This window comes from Carcharodon carcharias, chromosome 11, assembly GCF_017639515.1.
Source record: "Carcharodon carcharias isolate sCarCar2 chromosome 11, sCarCar2.pri, whole genome shotgun sequence".
NCBI classification, from domain to species: Eukaryota; Metazoa; Chordata; class Chondrichthyes; order Lamniformes; family Lamnidae; genus Carcharodon; species Carcharodon carcharias.
Window position 1 is genome coordinate 57,220,222 of NC_054477.1, and position 17,013 is coordinate 57,237,234.

The window sequence follows — 17,013 nt, forward strand, 5'->3', positions numbered from 1 at the left end:
TTAGGGTCTGCCTCAAAATATACAAATTAAATTTAGAGACACAGATTCCCTCACGTTCCCTTCCAAGTTTTAATTTCTCAATTTATCTACATAACTCTTATCCACCAATTTTTGCTGTACAGGCATTTATTTATTTTGCACCCTATCCATCTTGTATTTGGAGATTTCCCACTTCATCTGTTGATGTGTTTGCTAACATTTCTGCCCATTTAATTTGGACCAGATCTCTTATCTTGCTTAATCTTGCCATCTTCCAATACAGCACAGTACAGAGATAAAAACAAAAAAACTAAAAAACTGCGGATGCTGGAAATCCAAAACAAAAACAGAATTACCTGGAAAAACTCAGCAGGTCTGGCAGCATCGGCGGAGAAGAAAAGAGTTGACGTTTCGAGTCCTCATGACCCTTCGACAGAACTTGAGTTCGAGTCCAAGAAAGAGTTGAAATATAAGCTGGTTTAAGGTGTGTGTGTGGGGGGCAGAGAGATAGAGAGAGAGAGAGAGGTGGGGGGTGGGGTGTGGTTGTAGGGACAAACAAGCAGTGATAGAAGCAGATCATCAATTGGTCAATTAACGTCCTACTGTTATATCAGTTATTTGCCTTGCATATTCCTCAGAACTAAATCGAGCAATATTTCTTTCCTTGGACCAGAAAGTTACTGCCCTAGGAAGCAGTCCTGGTGCATTTTGCAAAGTGTTTTCTCCTTATGCATTAGCTTTATTCCCAGCTATCTTGGGATAGTTGAAATCGCCCAAATCTGAACTGTGTACAGACCTGCCCCTCTCTTCCACGCCTGTTGACATAATGCATGTCAAGAATTGTAACATTTCCCTTCCTATTTCTTAACTCTTAGCTCTACTGATTAATCACTTACAAAAGGAAGTATAATGATTCATTAAAATATTAAACAGAAAATAAAATATTGTTGGTTGTAGGGCTTAATGAGTTTTTTTTTATACTGCTGTTGTAAGTGTAGTCAAGCCTACACAAAAGCATTTCATAAAATTCTGTCCCTCCATTTGTACAGAATGGAATCCTAGTACAGAACAAACTTGAACTGGAGTCACTACTAAAAAGTTTGTTTGTTTTAGGACCGGCTGCATAATAAAGGAGGCACTTGAAAGTGAAAGTGCCTCCTTATGGCAGATGTGGAACGTTTTCAATTTCTGCATTTTTGGGAGTGCATACTAGAATTGACAAAGGCTTTGGTTGCAGCTAAGGAATTGATTGAATCAACAGGATAGAAGCATAGTGGTAATATTACTAGACTGGTGATCTAGAGGCACAGACTAATGCTTCGGAGAACAAATTCAAATCCCACCATGGCAGATGGGGGAATTTAAATTTAGTTAATAAATCTGGAACAAAATAATGATCATGAAGCATGGAATAGGCTCAGAACAGATCGCACAGTTCAAAGCTGGACTTCTATGAGGCACTGTGGCCATCAGTGGCATGATTTTATTCAACCACACTCTGCAACCTCATGGGCCAGCATATCCCTCACAATACCATTTCCATCAAACCAGAAGACAAACCGTGGTTCAATGGGGTCGAGAAGAACACGATAGGACTAGTATGAGGCATACCTAAAATGAGGTGCCAATCTGGGGAAGCACTACATGCATGTTAAGCCATGGAAGCCACATGCAATAGACAGTGCTAAGCATCCCTCAACCAGTGAATCAAATCAAAGCTCTGCAGTCCTGCAGCATCTAGTCATGAATGGCTAACCAGAGGAGAAGGCTCCAGAAACATCCCCATCCTGAATGATGGCAGAGCTCAGTACCTCAGTGTAAGATAAGGCAACCGTGGTTTGCATTTGTAAACATCTTCAGCCAGAAGTGCCTGGTGGATGATCTCATCTCTGCCTTCTCCTGCAGTCCCCACCGTCTTCAGATAATTAGGTTCACTCCATATGATGTCAAGAAATGGCTGAAAGCACTGGACATAGCAAAGGCCAAGGGCCCTGACAACATCCTGGCTGTAGTACTGAAGACTTGTGCTCCAGAACTAGTTGCACCCCTCGCCAAGATGTTTCAGAACAGCTATAACACTGGCATCTACCTGACAATGTGGAAGATTGCCCAGGCATACCCTGTCCACAAAAAGCTGGAGAAAGTCAATCTGGCCACCTAACATCTACTCTCAATCATCAATAAATTTGTGGAAATTATTGTTTATAGTGTTTACGCCTGCTCACTGATGTACAGTTTTGGTTCCACCAGCTTCGGAATTCATTACAGCCTTGGTCCAAATATGGTCAAATGTTACAACTATGATGGGAGGAGAGCGCAGTTGATCTAGCCCCACTTCCACAGGTTGCAAAATTAGTTTAAATGATCAATTCACTCACCAAAATGGCTACTTGTTTACCTTCACAACTGTTACCCAGAATAAAAGAGGCTTTAACCAGGCTTCTTTCAATAAGCAACAAACTTATTAATTTATTATGAAACCAGTCTTGGCGAATAGAAAGGCAAAGCTTATCAACTAACAGTATGGTATATGAAATTGTACTAATTACTCTTTCGAGATACTATAAGTCTCACACACACTCACAACGCACAGAAAAATAAATGAACTAAAAATAGAAATGGAGGAATTCGGCCAAAGGTTAAAAGTCAATGGTTCAAGGTGGATAGATGGTGGAGTTCTTGAAATGGCATCTGGGTTATACAGTTGGTCCCTCAGCACTGATCCACGAAACAATCAGTGACACTGGCACTGTTTTCCAGGTGGACTCAAGGAGTACTTGAGAGTACTCTATTTCAACATGCAGAGCATCTTAGGAGCTGCTTATATTCACTTCCAGCCATGGACTGGCTCTGGTGTGCAAAAAGGCTGCTGTCTTCCTTCTCAAGCAATTGGCCCTTCTCTTCTCAAATCAAAACCAAATCCTACTTTTTGAACACAGCTCCAGACGTGCTTTTTTTCCAGATCCATAAAAACCACATGACCTCCTTTGTATACATTCCACTACGGTCAAGAGGTTTACAGTTTTTAATTTACAATTGCTTAAGTTGCCTTTCTTGTAAAAGGATACTTTTTCCAGGAATAGCATTCAGGGTCCTGAATTAAGCCTTTAAGGGATAGTGTCTTTTAAAACCCAGATTCTTCCAGAATGTCCTTAGTCCTTGAAGATAACCATTTTCTGTGATTAAAGTGTTCATGATACAAAAAAGCTGAATCCCAGAGGCGAGAGTGACTGCCTTTAACATCAAAGCAGCAGTTGACCAAGTGTGACCACAAGGAGTCCGAACAAAATTGAAGTCAGTGAGGATCAGGGAAAATCTTTGCTCTGGTTAGAGTCATACCTGCACAAAGGAAGATGATTGTAGTTGTTGGAGGCCGATCGTCTCAGCCCTAGAACATCACTGCAGCAATTCCTCAGGGTAAAAGCAAAATACTGCGGATGCTGGAAATCTGAAACAAAAACAGAAAATACTGGAAAAACTCAGCAGGTCTAACAGCATCTGTGGAGAGAGAGACAGAGTTAATGTTTTGAGTCCCGATGACTCTTCTTCAAAGCTATAGAGAAGCAGAAATATGATGAAATTTATACCGTTTAAGGGGGGGTGGAGCAGGTAAAGCTGGATAGAAGGCCAGCGATAGGTGACGGCAAAAGAGAAATTGGCAAAGATGTCATGAACAAAAGGAGTGTTAATGGTAACGATAGGGCTTAAAAAAGGTGCTGATAGTGGCATTAAGGTAAGAGAAAAGAATGTGATAGTAACAGAACAAGGACCAATGCAAACTGGAGGAACAGCACCTCATCTTCTGTTTTGGCACTTTACAGCCTTCCGGACTTAACATTAAGTTCAACAACTTCAGACCATGAACTCTCTCCTCTATCTATGTCCCTTTTTTCAAGCTTTTTTTAAAATCCACTTGTTCTTATTCATTTATTCTTTGTTTTATCCCCCTTTTTATCTCATTTTCGATCCTTTTTTGTGTGGTGTTCAACTACCACCAAGAAGGATAAGTGTAGCAGATGTATGGGAACACCACCACCTGTAAGTTTCCCTCCCAAGTTGCACATCATTGCTGTTCCTTCATTGTCGCTGGGTCAGAATCCTGGAATTCCTGCCCTAACTGTGGGTGTTCCTATATCACAGGGACTGCAGTGGTTCAAGAAAGCAGCTCACCACCACTTTGCAAAGGCAATTATGGTTTGGTTGTAAATGCTGGCCTTGCCAATGACACACCTATCTCAAGAATAATTTTAAAAAGCACTTGAATATCATAAGACTAGGCAGATAATCAAAATACAACAGTCTGACAAAATGCCTTTTAAATGTACTACTTACATTTGACCTGCTTTCATTTAAAAGTTTCATATGTTTGAAAATTTGCAGTGGACAATTTATATCCATGCAAGTTTTCTACTGAATAATTTCCAAACAATCTGAAACTAAGCAAATAACTGTTGAATGCAGACTAGACAATTAACGATAAAATAAACTGTAACAGAACAATGGGTGGTCTTTAAGGAAGAGATTTTTCAGGTACAAGCTAGGTACGGTCCAATGAGAAGGAATGGCAGAGGAACAAAAGCCAGAGTTCCTTGGGTGACGAGGGAGGTAGAGTATATGATGAAACAAAAAAGAGGATGTATGATGCATGTCAGATGAATTCTTCAAGCGAGAACCAGGTCAAATACAATAAGTTTAGAGGGGAACTGAAGAGGAAAGTAAGACTGACAAAGAGAGAATAGAATGTCAGTTAACAAAAAAGGTAATCCCAGAATCATCTTATGCCATGTAAATAGTAAGCGGGTAGTAAGAGGCAAGGTGGGGCCTATGAGGGACAAAAAGGCTGATATATGTTTAGAGGCACAGGGCAAGACTAGAATAATGAGTACTTTGTACTTTGAATAATAGTACTTTGCGTCAATGTTTAGAACATAAGAAGTAGGAGCAGGAATAGACCATAAGGCTCCTTGCATCTCCTCCGCCATTCATTATGATCATGGCTAATCTTCAGCATTAACTCCACTTTCCTGTCTATTCCCCATATCCCTCAATTTCCTGAGATCAAAAATCTGTCTATCTCAGCCTTGAATATATTCAACAATAGAGCATCCACAACCCACTGTAGTGGAGAATTCCAAAGATTCACAACCCTTTGAGTGAAGGAATTCCTCCCAATCGTAGTCCCCTTATATGTTGGTGGTGGAGGGAATGAATGCCTAAGGTGGAGCTCAGTCCTAAATAATCATCCCCTTATCTTGAAAATAGGCCCCTTGTTCTAGATTCCCCAGCCAGGGGAAACAACATCTCCGTATCTACCCTATCAAGCCCCTTCAGAATCTTTTATGCTTCAATGGGATCACCTCTCATTCTTCTAAATGCCAGAGAATATAAACCTAATTTACTCAGCCTCATATCAGAGGACAACTCTTTCATCCATGGACCAATCTAGTGAACCTTCGCTGTACTGCCTCCAATGCAAGTATAACCTTCCTTAAATATGGAGACCAAAACTGCACATTACTCCAGGTGTGGTCTCAACAAAGCTCTGTACAATTGTAGCCAGCATCCTTTTATTCTTGTACTCTAACCCCCATGTAATAAAGGCCAACGTACCATTTGCCTTCCTAATTGCTTGCTGTACCAGCATGCTATCTTTCTGTGTTCCTTCTATGAATACACTCAAGTCCCTCTGAACATCAACATTTACAAGTTTTATGCCTTTACTAAGGAAGAAGATGCTGACAAAATATTGATCAAAGCAGAGAAGGTAGCGGTAATGGATTGGGTGAAATTTGTAGACAGGATGTACTGGAAAGCTGGCAATACTTAAAAATGGATAAGTTACCTATTCAAGATATATCCCAAGTTAATAAGGGAAATAGGGTTGGAGAGAATGGAAGGGATGAGAGAGTGGAAGAGTTTACCATAATCTGCCAACCTTTCCTAGATATAGAGGGAGATGACAATGGATTGGAAAATTGCAAATATGTTTCCCTTGTTTAAGAAAAGTAACTACTGGCCAGTCAGTTTAACCATTGCAATGATTGGAAAATTTTAGAAACAATAATCAGGGGAAAATAAGCTTAACAGGCACTTGAGAGCTTTGAGTTAACTAAGGAGAGCCACAATAGATTTGTAAAAGGCAGATCGTGCTTGATTATCTAATGGAATATTTTGATGAAGTAACAGAGAAAGTTGATGAAGGGAATGCAGTAGATTGTGCTTATATGGATTCTAAGAAAATGTTTGACAAATTACTAGATAAAGACTGGTTAACAGAATTGAGTCTCATGGAATAGGAGGGTCAGTGTCAGCTTGGATTTTAAAAATAGCCTTAAGGACAGAGAACAGCAATTCATGGTAAATGGTTCTTTTTCAGATTGGAGGAAGGTAGATAGTAGTGTTCCCCAAGGGTCAGTACTAGGCCCACTGCTCTTTTGATGTATAGAAATTACTTGCATATTGGAACACAGTAAAATTTCAAAATTTGCAAATGAGACCAAACTTGGATCTGTGGCAAACAATGAGAGTGAAACCAGTCGACTGCAATAGAACACAGACTAGCAGAAAGGACAGGCAAGTGTCAGATGAAACTTAATGCAAAGAAATGTGAGGTGATACATTTTGGCTGAAGGGATAGTGAGAGGCAATATATGGCACCGTTCTAAAGACTGTGCAAGTACAAAGGGACTGGGGGTTTATGTGTATAAGTCTTTGAAGGTGTCAGGACATAATTACAGTGTAATTAGCAAAGCATATGGGATCTTGGGCTTTGTAAATAGAGTCATTGAGTATAAAAGCAGGGAAGCTATGCTAAACCTCTATAAAGTTCTAGTTTGGCCCTTGCTAGATTTTTGTATCTACTTCTAGTCCCTATACTTTAGGAAGGATGTTAGGGTCCTTGAGAAGGTGTAGAGGAAATTTACCAGAATGGTTCCAGGAATGAAGGAATTTAGCTACAAGATTAGTTTGAGGAAGTTGGGGTTGTTCTCCTTGGAGCAAAGGAGACTGAGCAGAGATTTGAAACAGATGCAGAAATTGGAAAATAAAATTGGATAGGCATTTGAGGGACATAAACTTATAGGGTTGCAGGGATACAACAGGGGATTGCACTGACTGGATTGATCTACAGAGAGCTGGCATGGCCTTGATGGGCTGAATGGTCTCCTCCTGTGCTCTAATGCCTGACTAGAAGTATGCACCAGAAATATCGATTAACCCTGTGACCTCTTGATCCTCAGCCACTGGAAAAATAACACTCCAACAGGCTTCCATCCAAACCAGGTTTGCTAAGCAAAATTAAATGGATTCAAGAGCAGATTTCACCTGGTTACAGACTTTTAATTGTCAGCTGCTATGACAAAATAATAAAATGCCTTCTTGTTCTTACAATTCTTTGCAATATTGCACTACACATTCATGACTTTTAAATTTGATATGAGACTGAACCCTCACAAAAGTCTTCACCAACCTCTGATTCTGGTACATCAAGAAACAAACTGCCTCCCTGGGTAACGGTTGCAGCATTAATTTTTCTGTCAGGCAAACACTGAGCATGGAGTTGTTGGTCAACACAAGCATTTCAAAGCCTGGATGTAATGGCTGATGCAACAGATTTGTCACTCCCTATTAGATCAGCAATGCCAGATGGTTAGATCTTTCTCTCTTTCACAGCCTGGTTAAGTTTGGAAACAGCAACATCTTTCTAGCCAGAGATAATATAGCTACTTGTTAATCTTCTATCTCTTAACTAAATACCCAAGTCAAGCAGTCTGGGTATTGCAGACACCTTTTCTTCTGTATTCTCTTGCAATGAACGAAGTGAGAAAGCTTCCAAATCATGTGATTTGTATATAGCTACGTATATTTTTCTCAAATTACCTCATGGATAAAGAAAAAGGAACTTAACGACACTGATTGCCATAGATAGTGGGAGCCTTTGGATAAAAGCATATTCTATTTGGACTGGTTGCTCTCAGCTATGCTGTAGCCAATTTAAAATGATTACAATACAAATTAGATTTAAACATTCGTAAAGAAATGATAAATAAAGTATTAAATCTTAGAACAATTTAAATTCCAGCCTTTTTTTATTAAAACAATTTCGATCTGCCACAGTGTAACAGCTAAATTTTCATGTTTTGATCCATTGATATAATTTTCTTTCCGTGGCAAGATCCATAAAACAAGATATTATTACTACAAAGATTCATACTTAATTTCTTGCCTTTCTTAAAGCCCAAGGTACTAGAGAAATGCACACTTACTGGTGGTAAGGTCTAGAATTGAGCAAGAACAAGCTGTGCAGGAGCTGATGGATAATATAGCACTAAGAAAAACTGAGATGTTGGTATAGGGATAAAAGCAGGCAGTAGTGTGGGTGCTAGGGTATGGGGCTATAATGTGGGATGAAACAAAAAGACCATAAAGTTGAAAGGGAGATCCAGGATCGAGAAGCATTTGCGAGGGGGTGCTAGGCACATAATTTACTTAGTTAGTGGATACATATTGTATGGTTGGATACTTCTGGTGCTGCTCAATACCTGGTGGAAGTCTTGGTAAAGAAGTTAGCTTTGCTGGCTCTCACCTGAAGATATGAGCATGCAGCTGTCCACTCTTTTTAAATCAGTGATTGCTGGTAGAAAACTAATTCTGGTGGGTTATATATATTCTATATTTGAATTGCAGATCACCCTGGACTATTTTGTATATAGATTATTTATACAATTTAAAAAGGATTGCATCTATAGGCTGGTGCTGCATTTCTAAAGTGTCTAGTGTGTGGGAAAATGTTCACAAGTTAGTAAAAGTGAATTTCCATTCTGCACCATCCCCCACCAATATAATATTTGATTGAATTACAAACCATGACTTGTTGAGTGAACCATGCTGATTGCTTGGTATTTACACAATGGAATGTTTGAGAATCAAACCATTTGCTGCAAGTACTTTTTCACTTACTAACACAAAGTATAATCGATTTTCTTTCTCTGGTAAATAGCAGACTAGTCCCTTAGTTGTCATGCCTTGGTGCAAAGGTGTTAAAAAAACAGCTTTAAAATGGCATCTCCGATCAGGATAAAAGTTGCCTTGTTGGCATTTTAACTTGCCTACCATTTCTAGGCAGTTTCTTCAATGGAAATTTAATACAAACTGAGGTCTATTCTAAACTTTTACTGAAAGGCTGGTAATGATGGTGGAGGTGTACTTCAACATTACTCTGCACCTTTGGCAAAAGCATGGAAGGAGGAAAAATGGTCTGTAAGTCATTCCCACACAGTTAAGGAATATAACATAAATCTATGTGAAAGGTTGACACATACACAAATTTGTACAGTACTGTATTCCAAATATGATCATATCAGTTATCAATACCTTGTCTCTAGTTTCAAATAAACTACAATTAATTTATTTTGCTTAAAATTCTGAAGAAAAGAATTACAATTTTAAAAATGTGAATAATTAAATTTTACAGAAATCACAGAACTATTTAAAGAGCAAATCATTAGTCACATGCCAGCTACATTTACAGGAGTGCATTGTGGCTACTTTGCTTCTTGATACATCTTAATCGGTACTGTATATTGTAAATATCCTTTAGAAAAAAATATATTTGTTGTTGCTAATGAACTGATTACTACCTTACTCTAGTGGGCTGCAATAAATTTAGAATTGAAAATAATGGGTGATACTATGCTTATAATGTTAGATGTTTGAGGTTCAACTAATATATTGTCGGGAGGGCTGAAATTCACAAAGGGGTTGTTGGACATCCCACCTGATGTTTATTCGTCAGACCTTTCTGTGTGATTTTCTAGTAAAAAGCCATCAACACTGCACATTGTCAGAATGACTGTGTAAAGTGAGTAACAAAAGAAAACCTTCAAGCTCAAGATGCAACTTTGGTATTTTAAGGCGTTTATCCTATTGTAAAATGTGCTGCTTTTCAGTCACAGTGATGGACTTGTAGGTAAGAGTTTTAGTTGTGGTCTGCTTATCTTGAACCTCTACCAAAGCTGTTCTTGAGGTAGGTACAGGAAAGTGTGAGCTGTGGCACCATTTGACTTAAACTGGTATCCTTTACTTCCTTGTTGTGCTCAATTGTTTTTGGTAATCAGGGAGTATTTCTGCAGCTCTCTCCCTCGGCAAATTAAAGTACATGATAAGATACACGGCCTCTGGAAAGAGCGGGCACAATGGGGCATTTAATGGAAAGCAAGTCTATATTCTGTAGGAAAGATATAACCAAATTAATATTGCATTGATGTTTCACTGAATAGTAGCATGAAATGATTTAAAATGATTTTGAATGTATATACAATAATTTAGTAAGAAACAGCCAGCCTGAAGAAAGAAAGAGCTTGCATTTATATAGCACTTCTCATGATCACTCGATGTTAAAAAGTCATTTGCAGCCAGGTTTTAAAAATCTGCATGGCCAACTTCAACTATTTTAAAGAACCACCTAATGAATAGAAGAAAAATGGAACTTCCTTTTTTTAGCCTTTCAATAAGCTTGTGACAAAGTTCCGCATGAAAATCTTCTAATTAAATAAAAAACCTTGGAAATCCATGGTAGAACGTAGAACTGGATAACAAACTGGTTAATAAGTAAGAAATTGTGGGTCAAAATATAGGGTCAAAGCAAAAGATGCTGTGTAGACTCCAGTATAAGAATTTAGATCTACAATGCAAATTGACAATCATATTAAAAAGAAATAATTACAAATGTGAATTATTGCACATTGGTCAAGTCATGTTGATGTAAATATATAACAAATGGTTTAGAAATAATGTAGGCAAACTTCGAAGGAGACCTGTGAGTGAAAAACTCATCATTTTCAATGTCTAGACAATGTGGCAACACAATTATCCACACTAGCTTGCATTCATATAGTGCTCCTTATGTAAAGGAACATTTAGGAGCACATTATAAGGGATTTGTATTGGAAAGAGTGCAGAGAAAAACATGAAGTGATCCCTGGTATAAGTAATGTGAGATATGAGAGAAGATTAGAGAGATTCATGAGCTACAGTCGAGAAGATTATAAGGGAGATGTAATGGGTTTATGATGTTATAAACCCATATTATTTCATCAAATCATTGAGGCTTGTTGGCTTATCTGAATGGAATTAAATTGTAAAACTGATATTTTAGAAATAAATTGTGATAACTGGTCAGCATAATCTAACTGACAGGGTAATAGGAACAAAATCAGTTATTTAAAATGTAGTTCGATGTGAAGCTGGGAGAACTTGGAACTAAAGCTTCCATAGATTTAATAACTGTTACTGTACTATACACTGTGCGAAAGGAGACTTCCCGTTACCAGCATCCATTCTGTACAATTGATCGCTTGGAAAGTGCAGGAGAGGGCATTTTTGAATGTCTGCTTTGTTCCATGCACGAAATTTTCAGTTTCTGGTTTCACTGTCCGTAGTTGGTACCATGGCTGAATTTCTACCAGGTGTGCTGCTTTTTATTTATTCATTCACTGTTCGTTCACTCTCAATTTCCCCCAAAGTCTTAAATGCAAGATTGTCATCCTTATGTTTAAATCCCTTCATGCCTTGGGCTGCTGCAGTTGCTGCTGCTCATTCCTCCCATTTCTGCCCCTACCACCAACTTGGGCAACGAATTCCAGACACCCACTACCCTCTGCATAAAAAAGTTCTTCCTCGATTCCCCCCTACACCTTCTGCCACTTATCTTAAATCTATGTCCCCTGGTTCTAGAATTCTCCATCAAGAGAAACAATTTTATCCTGTCCACTCTATCTATTCCCCTCATAATTTTGTACATCTCAATCAAGTCACCTCTCAGTCTTCTTTGTTCCAGGGAAAATAACCCCAACCTATCCAACCTCTCCTCTTAGCTACACTTTTTAAATCCTGGCAACATTCTTGTAAACCTCCTGTGCACTCTCTCCAGAGCTATTACGTTCTTCCTGTAATGTGGTGACCAGAACTGCACACAATACTCCAGTTGTGGCCTCACCAGTGTTTTGTACAATTCCAACATTATAACCATGAAAGTTTATTTCCCTCAAATGCCTATCCAATTTATTTTTGCAATCATTGATCAACTCTACTTCCAACACATTCATAGGCAGAGTGTTGCAGGTCATTACCACTCGCTGAGTAAAAAAGTTCTTCCTCACTGCCTCCCTTTTTCTCTTACCCAAAACCTTAAACCTGTGTCCTCTAGTCCTTGTACATCAGCTATCTAAAGCTTTCATAATCTTGTACACCTCTTCAGAAATCCCCTCGACCTCCGAGGAGAACAACCCCAGCTTCTCAGCCTTACCTCATAGCTAAGTTCCCTCATCCCTTGAACCATTCTGGCAACTCTACTCTGCACCCTCTCAAGGACCTTCACATCCTTCCTAAAGTTCCGGTGTCCAGAACTGGCTGCAATACTTTAGTCGCAGCCTAATCAGAACTTTGTAAAGGTTTAGCATAACATCTCTGCTTTTGTACTCAATACCTCTATTTATAAACTCCAAGATCCCATAAGCTTTGCTAACTACTCTCTCAATATGTCCTACCATTTTCAAAGATCTACACCAATGAACCCCCAGGTCCCTCTGTCATTGCACACTCTTTAGAACTGTGCCATTAAGTATATACTGCCTCTTCCTATCCCTTTTGCCAAATTACATCACCTCACACTTCTCTGTATTAAATTCCATCTGCCACTTGACTGCCCATTCTGCTAACTTATCTATGCCCTTTGTTAGTTGATTGGTATCATCCTCAGTGTTTGCCACATCTCCATGTTTGGTATCAACACCACCATTTGGCTGTTAACTAAATATGTTTCATTGCTAAATCTAATGTGGCATGCCCCTTTTTGGCATTAGGCTGTATTGTTGCAGAATTCTATCCTGGCACACTCAAGAAATTCACTAACATCCTGACATGTACTAGTATGAAAGTGAAAATCTCCCATTAAAATCATTCTGCCTTTACTACATGCTTGTCTAATCTCTGTCTTCATATCATCTACCACTTCACAACTGCTGCCAATTGGCCTATAAACAAATCACACTACAATGTTAAATCTTTTCTATTTCTTATTTATTATACCCACAATGTTTCCATTGCCTACCTACCTCTCATTATATCCTCTCTTATCACTGAAGTGATTACATCCCTAATCACTAAGGTTACTCCTCCCCTCTACCATCTGCAGTGATGTCTCAGTAATTTTGAGTTTATAGTAATTTTATCTACTATTTTAGCACAATTAGCTGAGAACCTTGTTTATCTGTATTGCTCATGTTATTCTAGATGTGATTAAAGCAATCTATCTGTCCACTGACAGTTGTGTCTCCATGATTTTGTGGTTTGCACTTTCCAACTGTTGGTCAGAAAGAGCCTGAGGGGAATTTATGTTCTTTGGAGAATTTTCCCCAGCACTGACATTTTATAATTCTGCTCCAGTGACTTCATGAATTGGGAGCATTGCCTGCAGCCCAGTGTCCCCATTCATTGAGATCACCAAGGAAGCATTTTCTAAATGTCACAGCCAGGGAAATTTGTACATAAAGTTGAACATTATGGAAATGAAGATGCAGATGTGTGTCGCAAAATGCCAGCCCCAGCCCCCTTCCGCTGTCCGGGCTCCAGTCACTGTCCCCAACTCCAGGTTGCCTCCACCACAGATTTTAAGCATTGTGTGGGAAATTGAGAAACACTGGATAAATATGAATGTTTCCTTTTCATAACATTGTGAAAATTTAAGTGAGCTGTTTTTCAGAATAGTTTTAGAGGCTTTTTAAGTTTATTGCTATTTTTTGGCTACTTTGGTGCCATTGTTTTCTCTTGAAATGATTAAAATATCAAATTACTGGGAATGAGAAATTAAATACCTATCACTTTTTTTCTTTAATTGGCACTGCAAAACAGCAAAATAGAGCCTTGTATTATAAACCTATTTTCATGTAACTGAAAAAAAATTATGAAACAATTTGAATTTTTTTATATAACTAAAGCCAAATGCATTCCACTGGTCAGTGAAATATAAAGGAATAAGTACTAATCATGAACAAAGTGTAGAGTGCATGTTTTGCTGCAACAGACAGCAGGTATGTACAAAAATCTGTATTGTTGCCTCTAGCAGCCTGAGGTGAAAAGTGAACAGCAGATATGCAATGACATTGCTTTGATGTTAATAAACCTAAATGGAAGTCAAAAATCAAAGTGCTGTGCGTGTAAATGGCTGTGTTATGAAGAGAAAAGGTACAAAAAAGAGTCTGTAATTAAGTGTAATTGGTGCTTTTGGGCTAGTTATTTCCCCCTCCTCATATGAATGAATGGTTTGTCATTTTTTTGCTGTATAATACAACTATAGTGGAACAACCCACTGTAAACTTAAAGGTGTGTTTCAAAAAAGGTGATTAGCTGTTGACTACGTTACCTGTGTTTTTTTTCTGATTCCCTGTCCTCTTGAAGCTTTCTGTCTGGCCAGCTGGCAGACAGTAATGTAGGAATCCAAACACCTGCTCCTTTTCTGGAGAAATTAATAGATGAAGCAGTCGTGAATGCCTTTGTTGTGGTGAGTTTTTAGTCAAATACAGGAAAACCACAAATTCAGTGTGTTTTTTGCCTAAAACTCACAAGGGACTGACTGTCCCCCTGCAGGGCCAATCTTAACCACATCAAAGCAGATATCAGAACGATTGGTGGACAACCTAATGAACACATTTAACATTTTTTTCTTTATCATATTTTATTTCTATATAGATTTTCTCCTTAACAGACTACTTGGGAAGAAACTAATGGAATGAATATTTTGGACATTAGTAATGAATGCTGTAGATCTTCAAGTTGTTATAGAAATACGGCCTTGGTAATCAAACTCTGTGTGCGTGTTTTGTCACTTTCACAGTGAAAATGCCTATTTCTGTATTAAGTGCAATATATAAATTTTGTGGGAATGTATTTCTTCATAGCTTGCTCAATTACTTTCTGTGAGGGCTATCAGTGGCTATATATCACTACTCCTTATATTGATTGCAGCCTGCAATTCACTTATACACAGATTCAACTATAGACAGGCACAGTGCTGCATCAACATTTGTCTTCAATTGGAACTTGGAAAAACTGCAAGACAGTTGACTTACAGACCAATGTATGGTTCTTCAAGCAGTGTCACAAGACTAAACTAAGCCTTAAGTTTGGAGACAATGGACACAAACCTGGGCCGAACATCAGGTACTAGGGATACCATCCAGGTACCAAAATGGCATTTGCTGTATATTTGTATATTTATGTCATGAATAGCGTTGGATGCTATATTGATGAAAGGCATCAGCAAGCATGCAGCTAACTTCTGCCAGAAGTATGTAGAGCAAGAAGATCACGATGCCAGTTGCAATGTTAAATTGATGCCAGTGTCAGCTTCAATCATATTTCAGTCATATTGCTGTCCTTTTTCTCCTCCCTCTCTTACTCTGACTCTAGACTGCTACCATCAATTAAATGAAATGACTTCCAAAATCTAACTCTTTAATTGGACTTGGAATGCAAAATGATTTGTTAGAAGTCTTTTTGTAAAATAAATCTTATTTAACTGCGAGTCTCCTAAACCTCTGGTTTCTTCTTAACCACAGACACTACTTGCAGCTTTTTTCTGCATATCTGCTTTACTTTTTTCTTGTAATTCAACTAATCAGTAACTTGGCGAATCAGTGAATGTATCGACCTGCTAATACTGGACTTATTTAGGATCAGCGACTCACATGTCACCTGTGGCTCAGTTGGCAGCATTCTTGCCTCAGAGTCAGAAAACTGTGGGTTTAAGTCCAGCTCCAGGAGTTGAACACAAACATCAAAGCTGATACTCCAGTGCAGTACTGAGTGAGTATTGCATTGTCAGAGATGCCACCTTTCGGATGAGATGTTAAGCCGAGACTCTGTCTGCTCTCCCAGGTGAACATGAAAGATCCCATGCACCATTTTGAAGAAGATTGTATTTATTTGTGCCACTACACTAGGGGAGCACTTCCTGCATATATGCAGTTGCAGTCTTGGTGTCAGTATTAGCTGCCAATGTTAAGATGAACAAGTTGGCTTCACACAGACTAGCAATAAGGTTCACGTTACCTAATTTTTAGGTTTTGCAGTCCTTGACCAATTGCGAGTTCTTGTATCTAGCCTACCTATCATTTACCAACTGTTCCCTTTGTAAAACATTCTTCTGACGATTCATTAAATGGTGAAGGTATATAATCGAAAAATTCAGTGAATGATTCTCAGCCTCCATTGTGGAGAATTGATTGTAATATTCAGTTGAAGAACACTTTTTGGTTAAAAAAACCATTAAAAAGTATTTGAATAAAATATGTTAAGAAAAAATTCATTACCCGTTGTGGGACTTGAAACTGCAATTACGAGTCCCATTATCTACCAGCTGAGCTAGCCAGGCTGCATAGGAGCTCCTTCACTTCCTCTCTCCTCACCGTCCAAGGACCCAAACACTCGTTTCAAGTGAAGCAGCATTTCACTTGCATTTCCCCCAACTTAGTCTACTGCATTCGTTGCTCCCAATGTGGTCTGCTCTACATAGGAGAGACCAAACGTAAGCTGGGCGACCACTTTGCAGAACACCTGCGGTCTGTCCGCAAGAATGACCCAAACCTCCCTGTCGCTTGCCATTTTAACACTCCACCCTGCTCTCTTGCCCACATGTCTGTCCTTGGCTTGCTGCATTGTTCCAGTGAAGCCCAACGCAAACTGGAGGAACAACACCTCATCTTCCGACTAGGGACTTTACAGCCTTCCGGACTGAATATTGAATTCAACAACTTTAGGTCGTGAGCTCCCTCCCCCATCCCCACCCCCTTTCTGTTTCCCCCTTCTCTTTTTTTTTCCCAATAAATTATAAAGATTTTCCTTTTCCCACCTATTTCCATTATTAAAAAAAAAACCCACTAGAGCTATACCTTGAGTGCCCTACCATCCATTCTTAATTAGCACATTCGTTTAGATAATATCACCAACTTTAACTTTAACACCTGTGTGTTCTATTGT

General features: G+C 38.8%; 1 protein-coding gene across 2 annotated transcripts in view; it reads left to right on the plus strand.

Moving 5' to 3' along the window:
* micu2 (mitochondrial calcium uptake 2) overlaps window positions 1-17,013 on the plus strand; it is a 515,235-nt gene that overhangs the window by 74,561 nt on the left and 423,661 nt on the right. The window contains exon 2 of one of the 2 annotated variants that reach the window (XM_041199667.1): window positions 15,023-15,195. The exons of the other annotated variant lie outside the window; for it this stretch is intronic. The gene's annotated coding sequence lies outside the window, so the exon portion shown is untranslated. The remainder of the gene's footprint in view (window positions 1-15,022; window positions 15,196-17,013) is intronic. 2 annotated transcript variants of the gene reach the window in all.